This window comes from Anser anser (genome assembly GCF_964211835.1).
Source record: "Anser anser genome assembly, chromosome: 2".
In the NCBI taxonomy this organism is placed as follows: domain Eukaryota; kingdom Metazoa; phylum Chordata; class Aves; order Anseriformes; family Anatidae; genus Anser; species Anser anser.
Window position 1 is genome coordinate 89,438,402 of NC_139721.1, and position 13,534 is coordinate 89,451,935.

General features: G+C 38.3%; 1 protein-coding gene across 1 annotated transcript in view; it reads right to left on the minus strand.

Annotated features, from left to right (window-relative positions):
• Window positions 1-13,534, minus strand: part of LOC310895203 (uncharacterized protein) — a gene marked incomplete at its 5' end in the record, with an annotated part of 34,419 nt that overhangs the window by 1,186 nt on the left and 19,699 nt on the right. Inside the window, 2 exons of the mRNA XM_083826167.1 lie at window positions 4,725-4,828; window positions 10,842-10,949. The remainder of the gene's footprint in view (window positions 1-4,724; window positions 4,829-10,841; window positions 10,950-13,534) is intronic.

The following is a 13,534-nucleotide window of genomic DNA, read 5'->3' on the forward strand; positions in this document are numbered from 1 at the left end:
ATACTTTTTAAAATACTCTCCCAGTAGTCAGCAATTTGAGGAAGCATCTGAGAGACAACATGACTGTGGAGGATCTCACATTCCCCTTGTGAAATCAGCATAGCTATGGGCACATCTCAAGTGCCTGTACACAAATGCATACATCCTGGAAGTAAACAAGAAGAGTTAGAAGTCCATGTAGTTGTAAACCTGTGACCTCATTGGAATTAGAGACATGATGGTACAGCTCACATGACAGGAGTGCTGCAGTGAATGGATACAGGCTTTTGAAGAAAAACAGCCTGAGAAGGCAAGGATGAGGGTTTGCACTCTATGCAAAGGAGTGGCTAGAGAGCATGGAGCTTTGCCTTGGAACAGGTGAAGTGGCACCACCTGAGACCTTATGGCTAAGAACCAGAGAACAGGCTGACAGAGTTGGTATTCTGGTAAGCATGTGCTACAGACTGCCTGATCAAGAAGACATAGACAAAGCTTTCACTGGAGAGTCAGAAGCCTTACAGTCGTACAGCCAGATACTCCTTGGTGCTCAACCACCTAAATATCTGCTGCATGGACAACAGGGCTGGAGACAAGCAACCTAGGTGGTTTCTGGAACATGTCAATGAAGATTTCTTGACAGTTTATAAGGAAGCTCTTTAGAGAAGATGGTCAACTAGACCTCATTCTTACTAGGAAGTCACCAATGTAAAGGTCGAGGGCAGTCTTAGTTGCAGTGACCATGAGATCATGGAGTTAAAAATCCTGAGACAAAATAGACAAACAGTCGGATCACAACTCTGGACTTCAGAAGAGCAAGTTTTGGGTTATTCAGGGATTTGCTCAGTAGAATCACACTGGAGATTGCCCTAGAGGCCAAAATAAAATACAATAAAGATGTACAAAGAAGGAAAGCTACCCAGGAGGACTATAGAAGCATTTCTTGAGTACGGAGTAAAGAATGTGGAAAAATAAAACTCATCTGGAATTGAAACTAGTGAGGGATGTGAAGGGCAAGAACAACTTTAGCAGCAAAAGGAAAGCTGGAGAAATTGTGGGCCTGGTGCTCAGTGCGGATGGGGACCTAGTGATAAAGGATATGGAAGAGGCTGAGATACTGTTGTTTTTTTTTGCCATTGTTTTCACTGGCTAGGTCTCCTCTCTGGCTGCCTGGTTCCCACTACCTACTAGCTGAGCCAGTGAAAATGCAGAGGAAGTTACAATTAAGGAGCTCTTAAATCAGCTGAGCATATACAAGTCCACTGTACCAGATTAGGTGCATCTAAGAGTACTGAGAAAAGGCAAACATCTTACCCATCTTTAATAAGGGCAAACAGTACAGGGAAGTACAGATTGGTCAGCCTCACTCCAGTCTCTCAGAAGGTCAAGGAGCAAATCCGGCTATTTCCAGCCACAGAAAGGAGAAGGTGGTAACTGGGAACAACCAGAATGTGTTTACCAAGGGCAGATTGTGTCTAACCAACTGATTTTCTGTGATGAGACGTCTAGCTGTGTTTACAATGTAAGAGCAGTAAATATTGCACACCTTGACTTTAGCATGCCTTTGACATCGTCTCCCATAGTATTCGTACAGGCAAACAAGTAAGATATGGACTGGTTAAGTGCATGATAGGGTAGATAGAAAATTGGGTGGGCTGTGTGGCTTGAGGAGCAGTGATCAGAGGTAAGAAGTCCAACAGGCAGCCATTTACTAGTGATTGTCCCTGGAGGTCAACACCAGTAGCAATACCACTCAACATGTTTATTAGCAACCTGGGTGAGAGAGTGCACTCAGTGAGTTTGCAGATGATACCGAAACATGGGGTGGTGAATAAGATAACTGCCTCCTGTGTATTTTTACTCCTAGATAAGCTAGAAAAATGGGTTGTCAGGAACCTCATGAAGTTCAATGAAGGCAAACACAAGAATTGAATAACACCTTGCAGCTGTACAGGCTGGGGGCCAACTAGTGAGAGAGATGTTGAAATGGCAAACAAGGACCAGCTGCTTCCTAAAGGATGGGGAGATGAGGGAGAGAACACAGCCAGGAGGGTAGGGGCATCCCCATCCAGGACCCTGTTCTGCAGTCCCTGTAAAAGGCAGGAGGGCAGGCACGGGGATGGCATCTGGATTTTGCCAAAAATCCAGATAATCAGGCCACTTTCTGGTGATAAACCAGGTCTGACGTCTAGCAGGCAAATCAGACTGCAGGTCAGGCCCAAGACAACAGGGTCCTTTGGCCAGGAACAGACATGGCTGTGATACAGATGGAGACCAGTTTACCTACAAAATAGCTCAGGCAGGGACTCTCATCTTGGAAGTTCAAAAGAGGAAACAGACATGGCATGAAACTTGGGAAATTCTCACTCAATATAGGAAAAAGAATTCTTGCTATGAAGGTGGGCAGACACTGGAGATGCCCAGAGAGGTTGTGGAATCTCCACCTTGGAGGCATGTGGGACCTGGCCAAACAAAGCCCTGGAAAAGCTGCTTCACCTGGGCCTGCTTGGAGCACAGGGTTGGACTAGGTGTCCCCTTCCAACCTACGTGACTCTGTTTCTAATTTGCAATTTAGGGACACACCGAGCCCAAGGTACTTTCTTATGTAAACAGTAATCCTCACTGTTTCACAGCTCTGTGGCTTAACTGCATGCTTTGTAAAGAACCACTTCCTCTTCCTTGGTTTGAGTCTGCCACCTTCATTTACTGCCCTTGAATTTTTTTATCAGAAGAGACTGTGAACAATTAATAGTTTCTTACCTTCTCCATGACACTCAGAATTTTATAAGACTGACTTTTCCTCCTTAAACATCTTTTCCAGGATGAAGAGAGCTAACCTACCTATATGCTGCTTGCATAGAAGCTGTCCTTTTAGCTCTTACCTAAACCTTTTCCAGCTTTATGTTTCCCTTTTTGGTATGTGCTATTGTTGGAAGGGGTTAGCATGTCCTCACACAATATCTAAGATTCACGTTCAACATGGATGCATACAATGTTCTCTGTTGTATTCTCTACTACTTCCCTAATAATTCCTAGTATTTGATTTACTTTTTTCACTTACTAAACATTAAGCTAAAATATCCATGCAAGCAAAAAGAAAAAAAAAAGACTCAAAATCATAAATTTTAAAATGTTATCATCTTTACTGACAAGCTTAAACAAGATTTGGATATCAAGCACCTAGAGCTTAGGGAACTGTCTATCAGTTTCCAGCTGAAAACTTATTCCACCATATATTCCATGCATGTGTAAAAGCTGGAAAGCCAAAATGGAAAACAACAACAACAAAAAAAAAAAACACCACCAATGTCTAAGCCCCTTCATATCCAAATACCTGAATAATATGCTAGCTATATGCCAACTTTCATTAGAAGGTCTAGCAGAACCTTCTTTCAAAAGTTATCCAGGAAATAAGATAGAAATTTTAGAGGCACATGTTAAGAATGAGGCCAAACCATGTGCTGCAGCATAGCTGTCACTGGACAGCTGGAGGCAGCTGGAGGAGCACACACACACACAAATAAATAGAAAAAATCCTGCAAATATTACTCATTTATAGCATCCATCAATGCCTAATACATATGAAGATCAATCCAGAATACTTCATGGTGGTTTTATGAACATTTGGTGATTCTTGCTTTTACAGGAAGTATTCAAAATCCAACTGGTGACAAAGCAAGCATTACTGTGATAGTAAGGTAACTTACAGAGCAGCCAATGAAACTACTCTTTAGGTTTTGTTATGATCAGGTCCTATGCTAATCTCATGGTTTTATAATCTAAGACTCCATTGCTGCAGGTGGTCATTCCTGCAGGTAGTCTGCTGTGTGTGCATATATTAAATTCCAACTGCATCAGGGAAGTAGAACAAATAGAGAAGATGTGTTTTAAGGTATATAGCACTGTCACCTGGTTACTCTGCTCAAATATTTAGAGAACTTGATAACTCAGCAACAGCTGATTTTTGTTGCTGTTGTGTTTTGTTGTGTTTTGTTGTTGTTGTTGTTTTGCTTTGTTTTGTTTTAAATGACTTAACACTTTTGATTTTAAAATAGAATAGAATGGTTTGGGTTGGAAGGGACCTTAAAGATCATCTAGCTCCAACCCCCCTGCCATGGGCAGGGATGCCACCTACCAGATCAGGTTGCCCAGGGCCTCGTTCAACCTGGCCTTGAACACCTCCAGGGATGGGGCATCCGCAGCTTCTCTGGGCAACCTGTTAATGGTTGTTAACTGTTTATGTTATACCTGTTTATGGAAGCAAATATCAAAATAGGGATTTGAGTGAACAGAATCAGCCACTTTGGCTTCTCCAGCTATAAAAAAAAATTATTCATGGATGGCAATTAATGGGTTAGATGCCCTCTCTTGATTTGCTATTGGCTAACAATCAGGGCTTATAGTTAGTGAAGTGTTATAAACATGATCGACTGCTTATTTTTTTAAAAACAAACAAGGGCTAACAAGAAAAAATTATCTGCCTCCTTCATAAGTACATCTGTATTTAAGACAGTTACCTGCTGTCCTTAAAAACAAAAAAATGGATCTGATTACTTATTTTAACATAACTACAAATCATTTGCATTGTTTTTGCCTTTGTAGTGGCTAGGCAGTCCCCAGTTTCCCAACATGACTGCAGGCACATTCCACATAATGTTCCCTCCTGCTGTGCTATTCTGTTCATTTAGGAGGAAGTAGTAGTAGAATTTGTAAACTGGAAGGAAAAAAAAACATATTAGAAAACTAACCTCTTCACATTCCAATGAAGCCAAAAGGAGAATTGACATGAAGGTGTCCGCAGTTTAACATCCACAATCCAACAGAGATCAAGTCTTCACAAGGTTCTTTAAATCTTGTGGTCCATAGACAAACCAATGAAAACAGGATTGTCAGAAGAGTCTAGTCTAACAATTTTTAGAACTTGTCATATTTAGTAATACAAAATGAAAACAACTTACAGAAAACATATCTTTTTTTTTTTTTTAATAACTTTCTTAGGGGTTACAAACTTTCCTGACAAAGACAGTATCATGACACTTTGAGATTTCTACAGTGAATTTAACTTAGTCTTGTATGGCACTCTCATTAGAGTAATTTGAGCTCAAAACAAAAAATCAAAGAAGTGTACATTAAGTAGATTAAACCATGATGAATGATAGGTAGTCATAAGTGGTAAGCTGTCACCCTAATGTGGAAGTCATGTGTATTCATCAAGGAGTTACACTGAGCCCCATGATGGTCAATATTTGGGATAATAATCTGAGGAAAATACAAAATCTTTCTCATAAGTGTTGCAGAAGATGTGAGCTGCTGCAGCATGCCAGCTCCTTGGCCAGACTCATTATCTGCTTCCTCTGTTCTTGCTGCATGATATCTTTAGTGGAAAGCTCTGTGAACAGTTTGACTTCCTGTACTAAAAAATGTATTTTCTCCCTTTCAATTTTGCTATCTTCAAATGAAACAACTCTACTTCTTCAGATTGACAGACTTCCATACTCTAGCTGCTTTCTTTTTACCTGCAGCTTACTTCTTATGCCTTCCTTCAGTACTTTTTTCACTTGTATCTTTGTGACAGAAGCCACTGATTTAATTCCAGAGAAAAATTACGAACTGTGATGTAATCTTTTCCATAATTTAGCTAACCTGTCCTTCCTCTACTTCAACTACATCTTCTTCATGCTAAGATTTTTAGTCTGATGACTTTCTCTGACTCCATTAGTGACTCCCTTGCAGATCAGGAGGTGTTCTTATCCATTCATATTACTTGCCTGCTTTTTTCATCAATTCTCCATTTTCTTGACCTTTCCTAATAAAATTGTTTTATTTTCTCCCAAGTTTAAAAATAAATAAATAAATAAATAATCCAGTCTTTTCCCCTTCTTTCCCCTTCTTTCCTCTCTCTAAGATCATGCTGTCCGCAATTGCTGCCAGGAGTCTCATGCTCTGATTCCAACTCCCTTTCAGTGCAGCTGACCTTTCAGAACCTTTCAGTTCACCTTGTCATTCCGTCAGAGTTACAGTCAGTATTACCATATTGACCTACATCTGCTTAAGACTCAAAATCAGTGCCCTCTCCTTGCCATCCATGCTTGTCTCTTGCCCTTAACACAATAGCCATAATCTTCTGCTGAATTATTTTCCTTCTTTAGCTTCAGTGAGTTCAATGACTTTGTCCTTTTGGAGTTCTCTTACAGATCACTCCATTACTATGTATTTTCAAGGATCCTCTGCCTTCATAGATAACTGCATGAAGTTCTGACTTTTTTTTTTTCCTTTCTGCCTTTGTCTCAGTAGTTTCATACACAAACTAAAGTTTAACTACCATCTCCATGTGGAGATACAAAATTAATACCTCTACTTCATTGGCTCGTCTCTCAACTTCAGCATCTTCTCTTAGCTATCAGCTCAAATGCAGTGTAACTAAAGCATGTCACCCGCTTCTCTATTCACAAGTTAGTCCTTACAATTTCCCTCTTTTAGAACTGCTGTGAATAACGATTGCCAGGCTTGTCATGCATGCAGGTGATACAGAAAGCTTTTTAGGTTGAAAAATCAGATTAAGTTTCCATTTTACATATTGTTTCTGGAGTTTGTAGATAGCCTCAAAATTATAACTCTTTTACAAGTGTTCATAACCTTTATGTTCAAACACTACAACTTTTTTTTTTGTCCACTCTTAAGAAAAACAATATTCATACCACCACTGCAAAGACCATTTTTTTTTAGAATTCTTTTCTTTTTGACTGTCTCCAATGATTCCTTCTTTGCTATCATATCAAGAATACCTTCCTTTTTTTAAAGAAGACCTTGCAGGCATATTCACACTTTTCAAGACATTTCCATGAATTCTCAGTATATCAGCTCCTGTCTAGAACTGAACAATTATTCCAACCTTTTCTTCCATATCTCTTAAATAAAATGACCTACATGAGGGTTGGTTTGTTTTGGTTTGTTTGTTTGTTTGTTTGTTTGTTTTTTGAGTTTTCTTGTACTGAATCATAGATTTGAAAGGAATTCCCTGTAATTGATCACCACAGCAGTGCTGGTGGGTGTGGGATACTTGGTGCTACTGAGGGGTCCTTGGTGCTACCACAGAGGAAATGGTAATGGTTAATATGTAAAACATGAATTTTTAACCTGCAAAATCAAGATCAGATATATAGCATCACTGAATCACTGAACACAGGCCGGAATGGACCACTAGTTGTCTCTAGTGCAGCCCTGTCCTCAAAGCAGGCCCAGGTGAAGCAGCTTTTCCAGGACTTTGTTTGGCCAGGTCCCACATGCCTCCAAGGTGGAGATTCCACAAACTCTCTGGGCATCTCTAGTGTCTGTCCACCTTCATAGTTAGAAATCTTTTTCCTATATTGAGTGAGAATTTCCCAAGTTTCATGCCATATCTGTTTCCTCTCATCCTTACACTGTGCAACTCCAAGAAGAGTGTAGTGTCACCTTCTGTACAACCTCCAGTCAGGTAATTGTAAACAGCAATAAACTGTTAGTCTTCTCTTCTTAGAAACAAATCTGGAGGCTGGATGGCTAAAATGGGAGACCATTTTCTGGAATGAATGACTAGGAAGAGGACATAGGAGTCATAACAACTAAATAAATATAAGCTTCCCATGTGATGTTTCAGGTATGCAGGCAGATACCGCTCTTTGATGCAGAAGCAAGTAAGCATCAAAGTCTGGTGAAAGGCTATAATGAAATCTAATGTTTGAAGCTGATACTAGATACATGCTGGTTGGAACGTATGTCGTTTTTAAAATTATTTTTATTTTTAACTGACTGAAAATTGACAGCAAATTAGAAGGACGTGTTTCATTCTTTGGCACTTGTGGTCTGAGTTAGATATCTTTCTACATGATGTCTCAAAGGGATGTTAAGGTGTTGGTGATATTGCAGACTTATATGGTTTGGCTTGTGTTACACAGAGTCAAAGATTAGGTCATTGGAATACTCATGTATTCCTTATAACATTTGCCATGTAACATTTTGAAGAAAGGAAGATAGGGCCTTGAAGTGTAAAATGCAGCAGATGATTCCCTACTATTCCTGTTCCAGGCTTTTACAGTAGTGAAATTATTCAGTCAATATTATATATAATATACAACTTCAGGTAACTTATTCATTATTTCCTTTCTGGTCAATGTTTTTGTGTAAAAGTAATTCTAATAGTACAGGGACTGGTCCTCATGATTTCATACATACTGTCCAGATTTTAACATAATGTAGAAAAATTGCAATTGCTTGTCAAATATGCACTAAATCCACCCCAAGTTACTCCTCTCATATTATTAAGTACCCTTAGTTTTAGTGACATTTCAAGGAAGTTTCCTGATTGGGTTTGCTTTCAATGTGAATTTGAATGTATTTTAAAATAAACCAATCTCTTTATTGCCTTTCTTTCTTGATATGCTATCTCATACCCACACTTCACAGATAGCTCAGTGTCACCAAAATGAATCTAATTAATCTTTGCAACTTCTTTGGCATGCTAAATTTAAGAAAAAGAAATAAAAATATGCAGAGTAGAGTACTGTTGTCTGTCCTAACTGACCAATGCTTCCATGTCCATCTGTGTAAACACAACAAAATCTGTTTTGTTTTCCATACTACTCCCTGTTTCATGAGTCTCTCTTATTGTCCAGCCTATGATGGACTGCTTCTTCATCATTAACTGACGGACCTTTTGAGGTATATGGAGAGGTACAGAGAGAATATGAAAGTTGTATGGAATACAGGCATGTACTCAGAAACTGGATAGAGCAAACAATTTGGTAGATGTTTTGCCAATCACAAATCTTGCCTTTCTACATGTCATCATCCCATCAAAATATTCTGACACAGGTTCTGTGCTCCAGCAAGTCCCCTTTAGCAGTAAGCGATTGATTTAGCTTTTCAGAGGATAACAAGACTTAATGTTTTTCCTATTACCTTAACACACACTAGATTCTGTCAAAATCCCACCTTTAATAACGAGACCCTAATTCTTCAGCAGGGTTTGATCATTCTCGCTTAATTCTACAATAAGTGCTTTTATATCTGAGCTAGTTATATTGCTACCACTCTAGTAAAAAAGAAAGAAAGAAGGAAGGAAGGAAGGAAGGAAGGAAGGAAGGAAGGGAGGGAGGGAGGGAGGGAGGGAGGGAGGGAGGAAGGAAGGAAGGAAGGAAGGAAGGAAGGAAGGAAGGAAGGAAGGAAGGAAGGAAAGAAAGAAAGAGAGAACTTTTAGAAAATAATTAATCTGACCTATTTTAGATACATTATGCTTAAGTAAATCACATCTAGGAGTGTTATTTTATCTCCCTTTCAATATAAAAGAAGTCTAGACAAAAAGCTCAAAAACAGACACTTGACATCTACTTCCAGTAAGACAAATCCTAATTCTGATTCCATTTGTATTTTTACAGAGACAACAGTGATAAAACTCTTAACTCTCTCACTCTAACATACTAGCCCCAAGCACAGTTTAGTGGTACAATGGACAATATGTTAGTATTCTACAATGTTTTTGACTTATCAATACATGGAATAATAATGCATCCCTGGCAGACCAAAGTTTAGACATTTCTGTGTCATCATTTTTTGAGACAAATGGATCATCTGTGTTGTATAGGCTTCAGATGTACAGAATAGTTAAAAAACATAGATATTGAGGTTAACATTCACAGAGGTTAGTTCCATACATTGCACACATGCACATTCTTTAGTTGAAGCTCTTGAAGGCAACTGGAATCATCACCATCATCTGATATCCTTACAAAAACTCATTTTAAAGAATTCAAAATTAACTGGAGGGCATTGAAAATATAAAGGGCTAAAGCAAACAGGACAAGGACATTTGTTATTTTTCTTGCAAAACACATCTGTGAAAGCAGCAAGGCATCTAGTTATGGATACTTCTATGCTATTTTTATTTTTAAAAATTACCAACATCAACACAGCTGGAATAATATGCCAATGTGACACCCACAAAAAGATTAGAAGACACTGTGTTAGGAAGCAATAGATTGCTGTCTTTCTAATTCCTGTAAGGGTGGGATTCATCTCACTAATATCAATCATGTAAAAGCCAGACTCTACCTAAGTTGTCAAGGCTCCCTCTATAGTCAACAGAGAGAGACTGGCACTTCCCAAGAATAATTAATTGAAATGCAGATTAAATGTCTGAAGGCATTGGCTGAGCCCTTACTGAAGTTCCTAAATCTATGCCTTGATTGTAAGGGAGACCTATGTGACTAGCTCAGAGTTAATAAGTAACTTTTAGATAACTAAAATGAGATGAAGTGAAGCCAGATCATATTTTTTTTCTTATTCATGTAGTAATTGTTACTTGTAATGGCTACCAGGCCTTGGCCAAAGATAAATATGATGAAAACATTTTGGTAGTATTTCAGAGATAAGATTACAATGACCATCTGGATGTTAGGGAAATCTTCATAGACTTAGGGAAATCTTCATAGACAAACCATTCACTGCACTTATTGTAGGAAATGTAAATAAGATTTAACTGAGCTGCCTGAAAAATATCCTGAGTTAATTTCTATGAGGCAGAAAATGGAGACTATAATATTTTTTTTCATGAATCTCAAATCGTGTTTTCAGAAGAAAAAAATACTTTGGGAATTTTTGAAGCATTTTCTGTTATCTTTAGCTAAAGATTCTTCATCTAAAATATTAGGGAATTATAAAAGGATAGCTCATGATCTTTTTAGTGCATTTTTAATAAGTAACTTTCCCATTGCTTGTTAGTTAGAGCTTTCTCAAAGGAGTCTTACTCCATAAGCATGCCAATTTAGTTGCAACATGGTATTAAAATCTATTAAATGTCTGATAAGAAAGGTTCCTCAGAACACACCTACCTTTGATCCAATGCACTGTTACAACACCGGTCTAATAGTCAGATCAGAATGGAAGAACTACTTGCAGCTCTGACGTTGGCTCTCTATGACTTTGTATAAGTCACAATTCTGCAAAGTCAGAGAAAATGACTTAAGCCAGGCTAGGAGGGAGGAGGCTCCTATCCACTTTCAAAAGGACAGTCTCCACTCCCTCTGGGAAGTGAAAAGACTGAGAATAAAATTCAAACTCCACAATGAGTCTAGTTCTCAGTGAAATTGTATTCCCCCTAATTAAAGATTGAAATAGTACAAACACATTTTATCTACCAGCGCTACTGAAATGGCACACCCATGACCCACTAGCTTTTTTTACAACTGTATTTCAGTTCATCTCTATAATTATTTGTGATGTCAGTGCTTGTGATTTTATAACTGGCATTAGGAATCAACATGTTCCAGTGAATAGATCAGAATTCTCCAAAGGATGTACAGAGAATTTTATTATATGTAGGATAATTACATACTTTGTAACTGAAAAATAATTTATTTCAACAATGAGCTTTGCAGCTGACTACAAGGCTGATTCTGTAGGGAAGGTTCTTACACCTGCACAAAATCCCTGTGCTGTTAATGGGGCTTCATGTGTTATCAAGAATCGACCTACCAGATGAGCTTGCAAAATTAGAGCTTTAAAGCAGTCATTTTTAAAGCTCAATGACCTCAAGCAGACTGCCTACAAGTAGATCATAAGAAACAAGCTCTGTTTAATCAATGAAGTCTACTGACTGCCAAGTTCTCACCCTACTTCTCTCCTTTTCTCCTGTAGTCAATAGAGTACCGACCACTACAAAGAATATCCTCCTAATTAATTTCTAGACTCAGTCCTTACCAGACTTGTTAGGAATTCTTAACTGGTATGTGTCCAAGAGCCATGTGGACTAACACATATTCCAAGGGGCGAAGACTCACAGTCTCTTAGCTATACATTTAAAAATAGAGGCATTACACTATTTCCTCAATGGAAGTCCATTGAGGGGACTTGTGATAGACAGCAAAGGTGCTGCTGCTAGTCAGGAATGTTCTCTAGACATGAGATAGCATCACTGGAATAGTCTGAGAAAGTGAAAGAAGGTCATTCACATGGCTGCTGTGGTCTACTAAGACTGAGCATCCATCTGAAGACAGGTAATTTTCTTCATAACTGAAAGATACTTAGTATCAGAAGAATATTGGAATAAAATGAATACTGGAATAAAATGGTGCTGTACTTACAAACCTGAGTTTGTATCTAATTGTTATATGCCAAGCAACAAAGACTATTACGTTACTCCCCAGGAAAAAAAGAATGTGACGGATCATCTCAGTGGGGACCATCCTATCAAACAAGAAGTAGAAAGCTTCTCCCTTCCCCTATTTTCATGTCACATCATGTTATAGGGTATATCTGTGCAATATATTTGCAGTCAGGTAGATGACCTTCGCACTCTGTGGAACTATAGATACTCTTTGTCTCCTTGCTTCTGGAATAAGTGGTTATGGGATCAAGAAATGCTTTAATTTTGTGCTGAGGAAATGAGTTTTCAGCTCCAAAATGAGAGGGCTGAGGTCCCACTGTGGATAAGACTGAGCATATAAATGAGTGGTTGAAACAGCATGAGATACAAATGATGCTCGTTTTCAAAATACCTCAAATTATAACTGCACAAATTATGTACTTACCTACTATTATTGTCTCTAATAAGCATATATAACAAAGGTGGATTGTGGTGATTACCTGTATCTGTTACTTTCTCTGTTGCAGTATTACAGTTATAACTTACTAGGGATACAGACAAAGTTTATGTTAAAAAACTGAGATGGTTTGATCAAGACACTCCAAAAACACCGTTCCTTAAAAACACATATGTGACATCAGTGTCGTCTTTTTTTATTATTTTTTTTTACATATTGATCCAAATTTTAATGCTGAGCCTCCTCATGGATGGTTTTAAATCAATCCACAGAACTCCAAATTGAATAGGAAAAGGAGAGGGGAGTCAAATCCAGGTGATGACCCAAACAAAATAATTTGTAAATATACAACAGGTGTGGAGTCCATTTACAATCCAAAGTGTTTGCAGACAGGCTTATACTGGAATAAATATGTGGCTTACGGTAACAGGCTGAAGCCATCAAACCCAAATAGCACTTGGATAGGGTGAATTTGAGTCTAGCCATTTTAAAGACGTTTTTATGTGTGTTGTTTGCATTCTACAGGAGCTCCTCCAGGAACATTTGCCCTGAAAGCAATGATTCAGGTTTAAGAGCCAATATTTCAAAATGCTTTACAATCAGTGTGCATACCCAGATTATTCTAAAAATTGTTGTGCGTAGGGAAGGAAAGAATTAAAAGTACAAGTTTAAGATAATTTTTTTCACTTGCCTTTCTGCTCAAATGAACTTATTTTTATAATCAAGATGCTTGGTTTACATACCTAAATGCATTGTCTTGAAAATAGTATGCAATGTTAGGGACTGAAGCAGAATTAGCTGTAAAAACTTCGAACATTTGACTATGGCACTTCCAATATGTAATGCCTACAGTACATTCTTTCAGATTTGAATGTGTTCTGACACAAGGCATTCCTCAGGTGTAGCTCTCCTCAGGAAATAGCTGATTTTATTATTGAGAGTGCTTTAAATTCTATGTTGATAGTGAAGCTGTTTGGAAAACT